General features: G+C 31.3%; 1 pseudogene; it reads right to left on the reverse strand.

The window, feature by feature from the left end:
- Positions 1-34: 34 nt before the first annotated feature.
- Positions 35-9110, reverse strand: LOC120069097 (annotated as a pseudogene).
- Between the last annotated feature and the right edge of the window lie 3144 nt (positions 9111-12254).

Below are 12254 nucleotides of genomic sequence, written 5' to 3' on the forward strand. Positions count from 1 at the left end.
TATTTATTTATTTAAGCAATGAATGAAATATTACCAAGTTTAGGTACTGCATGGCCTTTAGGATGATTAATTACTAATGGTTCAACAAATGATTCTAGAAGCTTCAATCCACTGGGCATCAAGAAGTCTTCTTCACCTGCATGCCAACCACAATAACAATTCCCAATTTAACTTTTTAAATATTTAATTTTAAAAATAAGTTATTTTATAAAAAAACTATTTTTAAAATTTATTTTAAACTCTTTTTATTAAAAGAGTTTAAATAAAAATCCAAAAAATAAAAACTTTAAATGTTCCTATTTTATTATTGAATTAGTCTTTAAACATTGACAACTATTACAAATTTTTTTAATTAAAATAAGAGTTGCACTCTTATGTTTGGCCAAAACAGATTTTTTAAAATATTCACGTGGTTCTTAATTAAATATAAAAACATGTCTAACTTTTAACAAATTAAGAATACCAGTAATCCTCTTGCTCAAATTTATGAATCTCGGAAGATTTATTTTATGGTGGACTATGCGTAACAAACTATTATTATGTTTATGTTTAGAAGTGATTTTAAAATAGTTAAAATCGTTTTTCTCATATTCAAAATTACTTGAAAGATGATTTTAATTATTCAAAATCAATTTAATATTATAAAAAAATTCAATTAAAAGTATAATTATTAAAAATCAAATTGATTATGAATGATTAAATATGTATTTTGGAATGGTTTTAAACTTAATAAAAGTGATTTTAATCATTCTATTGCATTTGGGATTGTTTTAAGGAGAGGTCAAAAGCAATTCTAGAAAAATCTTTAACAATTTTAGATGTTTGGTAAAGTAGATCATTCCTTGATTTATTTAAAATTACTTTTTAGTTTCTTCTTCCACTCAAAATCACCATACCAGCTTTTAAATGCAATTTTTGGGAAAATCTGTTTACATTCTCTAACTAATTGTTTAAAATTAAAATCTCATTTTTTCTATATATTTTTTTTCACATCTGTTCCATTCCACATCAATAAATTTTGATTGATTCAATATTTTTATAACAATTATTTTTTCCTATACTTGTATCAAATAATTTAGATTAAACAAATATCTTGCAATTTGAACAATACAATATATATATATATATATTATATATATATATATAATATATTAATATATATTATAAATTAATTTACAATGTGAAATAACATTTGTTCAAATTAAATTTTAATATAACAATGAATTATTTAAATATAAATTTTATAAATAAAAATAGTATAATTTTGCAATTTAAAACTAATGAAATTATATAATAATTACTTACAAAGTTATATATTAAATATCAACATATTAAAATTATTAAAATAATATGTTTAATTAGGTCATTATTAAAGTCGCAGCTAATCTGTTTTAAACTTACAAAATGTTGCATATTTTTTATTTTAAATTTTGAAACTTAAATATGCATTTCATAATTATCAAATAATTATTTTAAAGTTATAATATGTTCGAGATATAATTTTACAACTTAGGTTTTAGTTCTAATTAAAGCTAATGAATTAACATTTACTAAGCATATGAATTAGTTAGTTGAACATCACCACTAAGAAAAATTAGGCTCACAATACCATTAATGTCGACAGATTACATTGGGTTGTTATGTAGTATATACAGACAATTATTAATTAATCTGTCCATTTTGAAATATCTCTACTTTCTTCAATAGAGTTTGGAGATATTTGTTGTAAAGTTGTTAGGTGAAATTCGTTACGTCCAAAGTGGTAATTGATAAATTTTTTAAATAAATGAATATTAAATTATAAGTTTTAAATTTCCTAAATTTTAATGTCTAGTTCTGTTTTTTAAGACTTTACACACACACACTAAATTTATAAAATTTCAATTTCATATCTGTATATTGGTCGTTAAAATTTTCAACATTTTGTGTCTAAAGCAATTTATAATAGGTCCATTGACCACATCAAGTTCTTTTTCATAAAACAGATTAATTTAGTATATATAAATTAGAATTTTAGGGGTAAGAGAATCTTAAAATTTTCAAGTTTTACACAGTTTCAAATAAAAATGAGAGCTTAGGTTCCTTTAGTAATATTAATTGAGCTTATAATTATTATTGTTTTAATTTTTTATTTTAAAGTCATTTTTTAAAATTTATTAACTTATTTTTTTGTTTTTTAGAATTTTTAAGAATTCAAATTGTAATTAGAAAATAATGAAAATCATGGTAAAATGTGATAAGAAAACATGATTTTAAAAAACCAAAATAAAAAACTAATATTATCCAAATAGGGTCTAGGCTCAAACTCATCGGTAGAAACAATTTTATTTTTTTGTTTCAATTTCTTTTTTAGAAAGTAATACATCAGTTTCAAGTAGATTTTATTCGTGTCTTTGTAATTTTTTAAAGGTATACTTAGGTGCATCTCACCTATTTTTTGCATTTCTCACTATATTTTTCCCACTAAAAAAAGAATTAAAATACTCCAAAAAAACATGAAAAAATTTATCATATAAAATATTTTTCTTATTTTAATGGATAGGTACAGTTACGATGCTAATTAATTTTGGATTCATTGATCCTAGATAAATTATTTTTTTTCTTAAACAATAATTACTTTTTTGAATAGAGGAAAATAAACATAAACTTCAAAATCGGTGAAAACTAAAATTTCAAAATAAGTCATAATAATAGAATTCTATATTATAAAAAAATCTTGATCTACATTTATATCAAATACCCTTGAAATGGCAGTTTGGTTAAACATACTCTAATACTTTAAAAAATTACAATATACCCCTAAACTTTTATAAAACGTTTTGTAGAGTTGTAATTAGTTATATATTTGTTTTAAGATTCTGTTTATCTTCGGGTCGTCGGTGATAGTTTCAAAATATATCTCAAAAGATGTCTAAATGCTATTTCTGTAAAGTAATTTGTTCCTTATTTGAATATTATGTATTTTATTTTCTCTGGGCTTACTTTCGCTGTTCATGATTAGTCAAAATTTGAATGGGATATTTCACTTTGCTATGCTATTGTAAGGATAAGAAGTAGTCTTGCTAGAATTTGCACATATTGCTTTGAGAAGAGAAGAATTAGTATGTTTTGACAGAAAGAATAGAACTCTCTATGTTTTTACAATTGTTCGGTAAAGCTAGAAATATTGTTGTCCCTTACGATATTCTACAATGTTCTTGCGGTATAATCTTCTTAAGAAGCATTCCTTCATCTTTAAAGGGGGAGTCTAAGATAGTGTTGATTAAGAAGGTGATTCTCATCCTTAGTGTATCCCTAAGGTAACGTTTCATAGATAAGAGTTCTCAAGCTTAGGGGGAGCCTAAAACTTGTTCAAGTGAAAGAGAGTCACAAGAAGGGAAGGAACAATATGTTCGTTGTGAGAGGAAGTTCTCACACTTAGGTGGAGCCTAAGTGTCTCTTAACTAATATTCATCAACTTAGGGGAAGTCTAGATGATCACATAAGTTACGTTTTATGTGTGTCACTGTAATGCCATTATTTTAAAAAATAAGCAACAACGTATGTAAACATTTGACTTTTTCAATATTAATGAATTTATCCTTTCTAGCACACTTGCTCCTAGACGTAGGTGGTATAATACCAAACTAAGGCACAAAAACTCTACATGTTCTTTTCTTGATTTGTTGTTTGTTATTTACTTGTGTTTTTCTGTGATTGGTTAGACTTTTCTTTATTTAATATCTTATATTCCGTGTGACGTATTACTTTAAATATTTAAATGTTTTAAAGCTTACCATTGATATAAAAATTCTTTAAAGAATTTTGAAATAGAAATTGGATTTAAATTGTATCAATGACCTAAACGATGTAGAAAATTCAAATTTCGTTCTAGATCAATTACAATACTTTTATACTAAAATTCGTTTAAAATTCTAAAAAACTTTTATATGAAAGGTAGTTTTTGAATGAAAAGGTTTAAAAGGGCGTAAATATCACAACTTTTAAAGAGTATAAGTATTTTTTAACAAAATGACAAAATATTAAGTATTATAATTTTTAACAAAGTCTGAAAAGGTAAATGGAGTATAATCGGTGAATAAAGACAAAAAGAAAAAGAAAAAGTAAAAAGAAAAGGAAAATTTAGAAGAAATAAGAAGGAGATGAAAGTTTTACTTAGAAAATGGAGGGATGGGCATGCCAAATCAGATGGGCAAATAAGCTTTTTCGGCGGCCAAGAGATGGCGATCCCTAGTTTCGAACCGCTGATGAATTATTAAAAATTAATCTTCGGAACCTTCCTCAGCGCAACACCTGCAACCGATTCAAATTTAGGTTTCGGAAATTCAAAAAAGAGATTAACATGAGATAAACCCGGCCGCCGGTGTTTAAATTACCTTTCGCTTGAAAAGTCTGGGCAAGCGCCCCGTAACGCCCGGCCCCCTGAAATGCTTAAATATGTAAAATCATTCACAATCCCATCAAAATTCATTTCAGGACAATCGTTAATTAATAACCTGTGAGAAACCGAGAAGTCCGTCGAATGGTCCGTGGTTAAGATGTGATTTCGATGAAATTCAAAGGCCAGGATTCGAATTTTCATAACCGTCGTGTCCTGATAAGATAATTTGAAATGAAATCAACATTTGAGTTTTGCGGAGAAATAGAAAGGATGATCATAATTTTTGTGGACCTTACTGAATTGAAACCATTCGAATAGGGAGGATCGTAATTCCTTGGACATCGGATTTTCCTTTGGAAGGGAATGGAGCGTCGATAAAATGGAAATGGAATTGATGGAGAACAAAAGCGGGCCATTTTCGATTCTGCTTCTTAAGGAGCTCCGGCCTGGTTTCGGAGCCATGAAGGCACAGAATTTTGGGTTTTCTTTGATTTTACTCATTGTTCAAATTTCCTCTTTTCAATTGCTGTTGTATGCTTCTCTTGTTTAAATCGTGTTTCTACGCTCCTTTCTCCCTTGAAGATTAATGACCTAGTTTGGTCCAACTCATAACCTATGCCCGCATTTATAGATTTTATATGCCAACGTTAAAAATGGTTGGAACGACGGACGCAAAGTCCTTCACATTGATTATGATAAGGAGGAAATGATTATGGGTATATAAGTAAGAAAATTTATTTTCATTGATATAAAACCTTTGTGAAAACACAAAAGATAAAACCAGGAGTATAGTAGGAGAGTCGTTATCCCCCCTATTAAAATTGGTACTAGAGTCATGTTCTATCAGAGTCATGCCTCTGGCTTAACTATTGGGTAGAAACCCATGGTGGACTATTTGAGGGAGGCTATTGTTGGTGTGAGACAAAATTACACATTTATGGAAGGATATAAATTCTTGACACTTTTTCCCGTTAATTACTAGGTTGGTACTTGAGGGTTTTTTAAAAACGTCAAGTAACCCCTTATCAAGATAAGAGCTGTTGAGAAGTCCTAAAACTCGCAGTTCGTGTTAAACATTCTATTTAATCATAAAATATTATTGAGGTAACTTTATCAATAAATTGTTGATTTTGCATTCTAAGTAATAAAAAATCCAATAACATATTCATGGCTATAGTCTAAATACTTTAACTTTATGTGGTGACATAAACAGGATCAATTATAATATAAATAGGCCTAAATGGTCTAAAATAAGTATATGATGAAATTGGGTATTCTCATCCTGTAATGACTATTGGATGCGGCCACTCTGTAATTGTTACATAGAGTTGTAAGAGTGCTACAAACGAGTGATCCACAGATCGTTTCATGTAGAGACATGTGAGTGGGGGCATCCTTGCAATGAGTTTGGCATTATAGACTAGACCAAAATAGTCATCTCGTATAACGACGTTTAGTATTAAACTGACTATTTCATTATTAGAGTAACCTAAGGTTAACTCGATCTAAATCCTCAGCTTAGTTATGAACTCCTGTTTTGTTCGAGATTAATCCTTTGATCTGGCATGTGGTGAGAAGTAAGTCCAACAATATTGCTCAATAGCCTTCTGATTTCGGGGATAAAAATCGGATGAATAGTTTAGAGAAACATAGCCCTGCAAATGGAAATTTCACTCCTGTACCTCAATTTTAGGGTGAGCAGAAAGTTGTTCTCTTAAGTAACTGAATTTCAGATCTTTTGAACAATTTGGGGGCCACTTCTCATGATAGAGAAGGACTTGATTCATAACTATATGAAAATAAAAAATTGTTCATTAGAGTCAGTAGGAATTAAAGAACTAAGATGTATTCATAGGGGTAACACGGTGATTTCTTGACTCCAGCTGTGATTACGAACAACCTGTGAAGGAATTCGACTTACTGATCATGGTCTATATCAAGTGGAACATAATATAAGCTACAGTGAAGGGGAGTTCATGACTATGGGCTTTTAGTGAGCGACCATTATTAACAAATAGGAAGTTAATTTCGTAATAATGAGTTTAGCTAATTAAATCTTCCGATCGTGGAGCCCATGATCTGTAGTCCGCGAGGACCACCTACTAGCTCGTAAATGGATAAGCTTTGAGTAGCATGATAAGTTAAAATTTGAAAAAGTTCCAATTAAATTAAATGTGAATGAACAATTTTTAATATTTAATATGAATTTATAATATATGAAGTGGATTGTGTAAAAATTTAATTAATATTTGATATTAAATTAATTAGAATTATTTTAAATAATAATTTATTATTTTATTATAAAAATTAATTTATAAAATTAATAATATTTTCAGCTTTAAAATGAAAATGATTTTCAAACCAATGTTTTGGAAAATTGAAGAAAACTTACACACAAGGAAAAATGGCTTTTTTCCATTATCTTTCTTCAAATAGCTCACACAAAAATCATTCTATATATTGCCTCATTAATTCCAAGATAAGTTGCATCTCATTGCAGTCATTTCTTTGCATTGTTAACATGCAATAAAATAAAGAAGATTGGAGTGAATTAAGGGCATATCATTTTCAAAGAGTTTTTTCAAGAAAATTGAGTGATCGAAAAGTTCTTTGAGTGGTTTTGGTAGCAAGTGGAGCTTCAAACTCCTATTTCTGTTGTTGAAGCTATTCTTGAGTCCTACAATACTCCTTCTAAAACTCCCAGAGGATAGTGGGGAAGTATCTGAGGTTAGTCCGAAAGTTTGGGAGAAGACAACAAGCTGAGTATACAGATCTGAGAGTGTAATACAAAGGTATACTTCAACCCTCTTAGTTAAATGAGACATGCTTTTAGTTTCGCAAAAATTAATGTAATTAGAGGGCTTACTGGTCCTTGTATTTCCGCTGCATGCTGATTACTCTTACAATTGTATCAGAGCATCATAATAAGAATTAATCGGTTTTAATTTTGGGTGTTGGTGTGTTTTTCATGAGAAATATGAACTGATACATTGTATATAGTTTTCTCAGTTTGACATTTTATTTCTCTTTAGTTTCTTTAATTAAATAGTGTTAATTGGCTCTTAATATGAGATTATATCCGTGTTATTAAGAGTCTGTTTACTTTCTTTGGAGTCATTGAGTTGAAACTAAGATGTAATTGAAGAAACAAAGTGAAGAGGCCGAGCTGAAGATTCTAGTTTTTCCAGCTTTTGGTCAAGATATCATTGTTAGGTTTAAAATGCTAGATGATCATTCTAGCTCCAGGTGCTAAACGGATGTGAGAAAAGTTAGAATGATCGTGTAGCACGGGTGCTGGGTCATTGTGATATTGTGTGCTAGACGATCATGTACTTTACGGGAGCTAAAGCGATGCGTTGAAATGTTATACGATAGCACTACAGATCGTATAGCTTGCGTGAAGAGCTTAAACGATGTGGTTGAAGTTGTTTATGCATAGCACTACACGATTGTGTACTTTATGCGCATGCTAAAATGATCAAGAAAAGGCACTTATGCGATGGTGTTCGAAGCGATCGGTGTAGCTTTACCTCGACAACAGACGATGGCGATATACGATAGTTGCAAAAGACAATGGTGATCGTGTGAAGCTCCCATCCGACACTAGACGATGGCGATCACAATAGTTGTGGAAGACACTACACGATCGTGGTACCTCTGCCCCGACACTTAAATGATTATGTAAAATGAATAGTCTCAGTGGTTACACGATCAGCCTTAGCGAGAATTTTGAGCATAGATGGAGAGCAGCCGATTCGACTAGTTTTCTCGAGGTTTCTACCGGTTAGCCTTAAAGGGGTTTTTGGTGTCGGTTCCAAGTATGCTTGGTTTCGGTTTTTGGAGCAGTTCGAGAGTTTTGAAGCTGTTTTGTAATCATTAGGATGTTTGTTTGACTTGTTTATACCGAAACTAAAACCAATATCAAGTTTTTGTGTTAATTGTTTAATGCCATGTGATGGTATGTAAATATATTAAATAATTCATGTATATGCATTAGTAATTCCATGTAGATTTAAAGACCCCACCCCGTATGGAAAGCATGTTACAGTTGCATTGAAAGTAATATATAAAATGTTATAATATATAGTATGCAGTTTATTGGTTTCTCTTATTTATATATAGTTATATTAGATGATGAATGCCTTGTTGAATGTTGTGGATGTTTAAGCTGATAAAATTTGTAGCCTGTTATAAAATAGGTTAGACGTTTAAAATCCATAACAAAGAGGGCAATTAGCATATTTTCTATGGGAACTCGCTACATGCTCACTTAGGGTTAAACAACTATTTTAATCATTAAAATATATTGTTACCTTATAAAAATTTGCTTACAAACTACAAATCGATTCATAAACTTGCTAAGGCTTTAGGGTACTTAGTTTTTGAACGGTTTACAGAACACCTTCTACCTGGGGATTATGATCGAAAGATTGAGCATTGTTAACTGAATTTTATGAATTGCGTGAGCGATGTGACAGGTTTAAAATGGTTTAACATTTCTTGGATTCGTAGGTTAAAATCCAATTATAAGTTTAATACTTGGATAACCACTTAGACTTAGGTTGTTTAAATTTAGTCATATATAACTAAGTAAATACCAACACATGAAACACTTCAGTGGGAAATTAACATATATTTGATATATAGTTATTAACTCTCACGTTCTCCAGAGTTCACAACCGTGAAATCCCATGCTCGGCTTCGTGTCGCTTTTACCGCACTGCTCCATTTGGAAGTGTTTGCATGGGTCCAATAAAAATAAGGTGAATGAGGAAGGTAGTTCCATAGGTAAGTGTGGGCTGGAAAGGAATGTGTCAACATTGTTCTACGGTCCTCCTCCATTAGTTTAACCGTGAGATTCCCCTATGTTACGTCTGCTGTCGTTTTTAAGGCGGCCAACTAAGCTAAGTCGTTAACCACGACGATGCCCCTCTGGAGGGTTGTAACATAGGATTCAGAACAACACAGGGCTTCAGTAAATAAATAGGGTTCTTATGAGTTCCATCTTGGATATTGTCTTCTATTTCGAGTGGCATATTTCCAATACCGTTCTTAATATAATCTGAAATATGGCGGTCACACTTACAAGAAATTACTATTGTTGGTAAGATCTTGCCGAAAACACAATGATAAAGAACCATAAGGAGTAAATAGTTTTATTCTGATATAGTCATTTGGTCAAAGAATTGTCCTTGGGCTCCAGTGAAAGGAATTATTGATCTAACCCCTCGTAGCAATTATTCTAAAATCATAAAGTATCGTTTGCAAATAAATAAAGATTTATTAGGTATTTTATTATTTTGCTAAAAATGGATTTAGATGCATCATTTTTAATAGAGTTTGTTTAACATGTTCAGGAATGGTCGATTCAATCATACCTAATTTACTAGCTTCCGATAAATTTAATAGTGGTAAGGATATTCAAACTGGAATTCAACATAAATAACAAATTTAGTTGTGGATGATTTAAGGTTTTTGTATTAAACGGAGGAATGTCCTCCGGTTCCTAGTACAACAGCGAACCGAAATGTTCGGTACATCTATAATAGGTGGGTAAGGGCTAATGAGAAAGCTCAGGCCTACAATCTTAGTAAGGTATATTGATATACTTACTATAGAAGCAGAGGTTGTGCCAACGCCCATAAGATAATTGGTGTCGGCTTTCAGGATGATGTTTGGGTAAGACCGTTCCTCCTTTGTTCACAGCGAAGCCATTAAGTATGTCTTACGTTACACGCATAAAGATGAAACCAATGTTAGAGAACATGTTCTCGTATGAGTCCATTTTATGTTTGCGGAGGCTCGTGGGGCGATGATAGATGAGACGAGTCAGTAAAGTAATGATATTGGAATCTCTGCCAGAGAGTTTATGCCATTTAAGAACCAATGTTGTTATGAATAAAATTATTTAATAATCGACCACGTTGTTGAATGAGTTACAGACATATCAGTTGATGATGGAAACTAAAGGAAAAGAAAATAAATGTTTATTTCTAAAACTTAAGGTTTTATAAAGGGTGCTACGCTAGAAACAAAACCACGATAAATAAGAATAGTCTGTTCCTTCTTCCTTCCGAAAACAAAACCGTACAATGAAGAAGAAAGGAAAAGAGAAAAAGAAACCACTGCTAAGAATACAAAAAACAAAACTCCCAAAGGAAAATGTTTCCATTGCGAAAAGATGGCAGCACTGGAAAACCGTAATGCCCAAAGTATTTATGCTGAAAAAGAAAAGTGGAAAGGCAAAACAAAGGTAAAATCTGAATTTACTTAAGTAGTTGAAACATGTCTAGGAAAAATACTCACCTTTACCTAGATATTGGATTCAGGTGCCACTAATCAATATTTGCACTTTTTCTACAGAAATATTCTTGTAGAGGGTTTTTCTGATACAGGAAATGACTTTCAAGGTGGAATGGGTGAGTCTATTTCACCTCAAGCAGTGGGAAGATGTCAAGCTGTTTTTTTTGGAGACTCTTTTTGTTATCTTACTTAGGAAAATGTATATTATGTACCTAAGAATGGAAAAGAACTTGATCCTCCATTTCCTGTCTGCTAAGAAAATATGTAACAAGAATATTTTTTGAATGGTAAGAAGTGTTTGTTTATCAAAGGTTTCATATTTGTTCTTCAAGACACAAAAATAACTTTGTACATATTAACCAATTGAAGCAAGGAGTCATTCTAAATATAGAGATGTTTAAAAACCGCTGAGACTCAAAATAAGAAAACGAAAAATTTTCTCCTAATGCCTTTATCTTTGACACCTCAGACTTGGTCATAATTAATCTCAACGGATTGAGAATGGGTAAAAAACGGTCATCTAAATCAGTTAGAAATAGCTTAGCCTCATGTGAATCATTTTCTGAGGAAAATGACAAAAGATCTTTTTTCTGACAAAGGTCTTCGTGCAAAGGCCTCTCGAACTTATACATTCCGACCTATTGGTCTGAAGAATATAAAGCTCGAGGAGCTATCAGTATTTCGTCAGTTTTTATGATGATTAACCCTATGATATGACTAACATTTACTTAATCAAGTTCAAAAGTCTGAAACTCTTGAAAAGTTCAGAATTTTAAGGGCTAAGACACGAAATTTGTTAAAGTAAAAGAACCAGAAATACTTCGATCTGATCGAGGTGGTGAGGTATATGGAATTTACAATTCGCAGAAACTATTTTAATAGATCATGGAATTCAATCCCACTCAACAGCACCCTAGAACACCACAACAAAATGGTGTTGCCAGAAAGGAGAAATCGAACCTTGTTAACTGGTCCCTGATTAATAATGAGTTATGCTCAGTTACCTAATCCTTTTGGGGGTCTGCAGTACTGACCAATATTTATTCTAAACGTTGTTCTTCAAAAGAGTTAGTTTCAGAAACACCGTATGACCATAGAAAAATGACCGCAAAACAGTTTACATCATTTCCCAATATCTGGAGTTTGTCCAGCACATGTGTTGTCAAAATCTAAGAATTGAACACGTCAAAATTATGCTTTTTGTAGGGAATACCCAAGAACAAAGAGGATGTTTTAAGATCCCCATAAGATTTGTTGAGATAAACTCTTTTAGAAGAAGAGATAAACCATCTACCTCGCAATGAAATAATATTGCAAGAAAATGACTAAAGATGCTCTAACGGTTTTAATCAAGTTGGTCCATCAACAACTGTTGTTGGTCCTGTCACGTCATGCCCAAGAGTTGAGATGTCCCGACGTAGTGGGAGAGTTTATCAACAACCTGAAATGCTATAATGGGTTAATAGAAACTTCAAAAAATCATATAGGAATGATGGTTAGAGAATCCATTAACCTTTAAAAAGGCAATGGAAGATGTTGACAAGGAAACAGTGGATAAACCATGACGATG

This window comes from Benincasa hispida, unplaced genomic scaffold (assembly GCF_009727055.1).
Source record: "Benincasa hispida cultivar B227 unplaced genomic scaffold, ASM972705v1 Contig2182, whole genome shotgun sequence".
Lineage (NCBI taxonomy): Eukaryota > Viridiplantae > Streptophyta > Magnoliopsida > Cucurbitales > Cucurbitaceae > Benincasa > Benincasa hispida.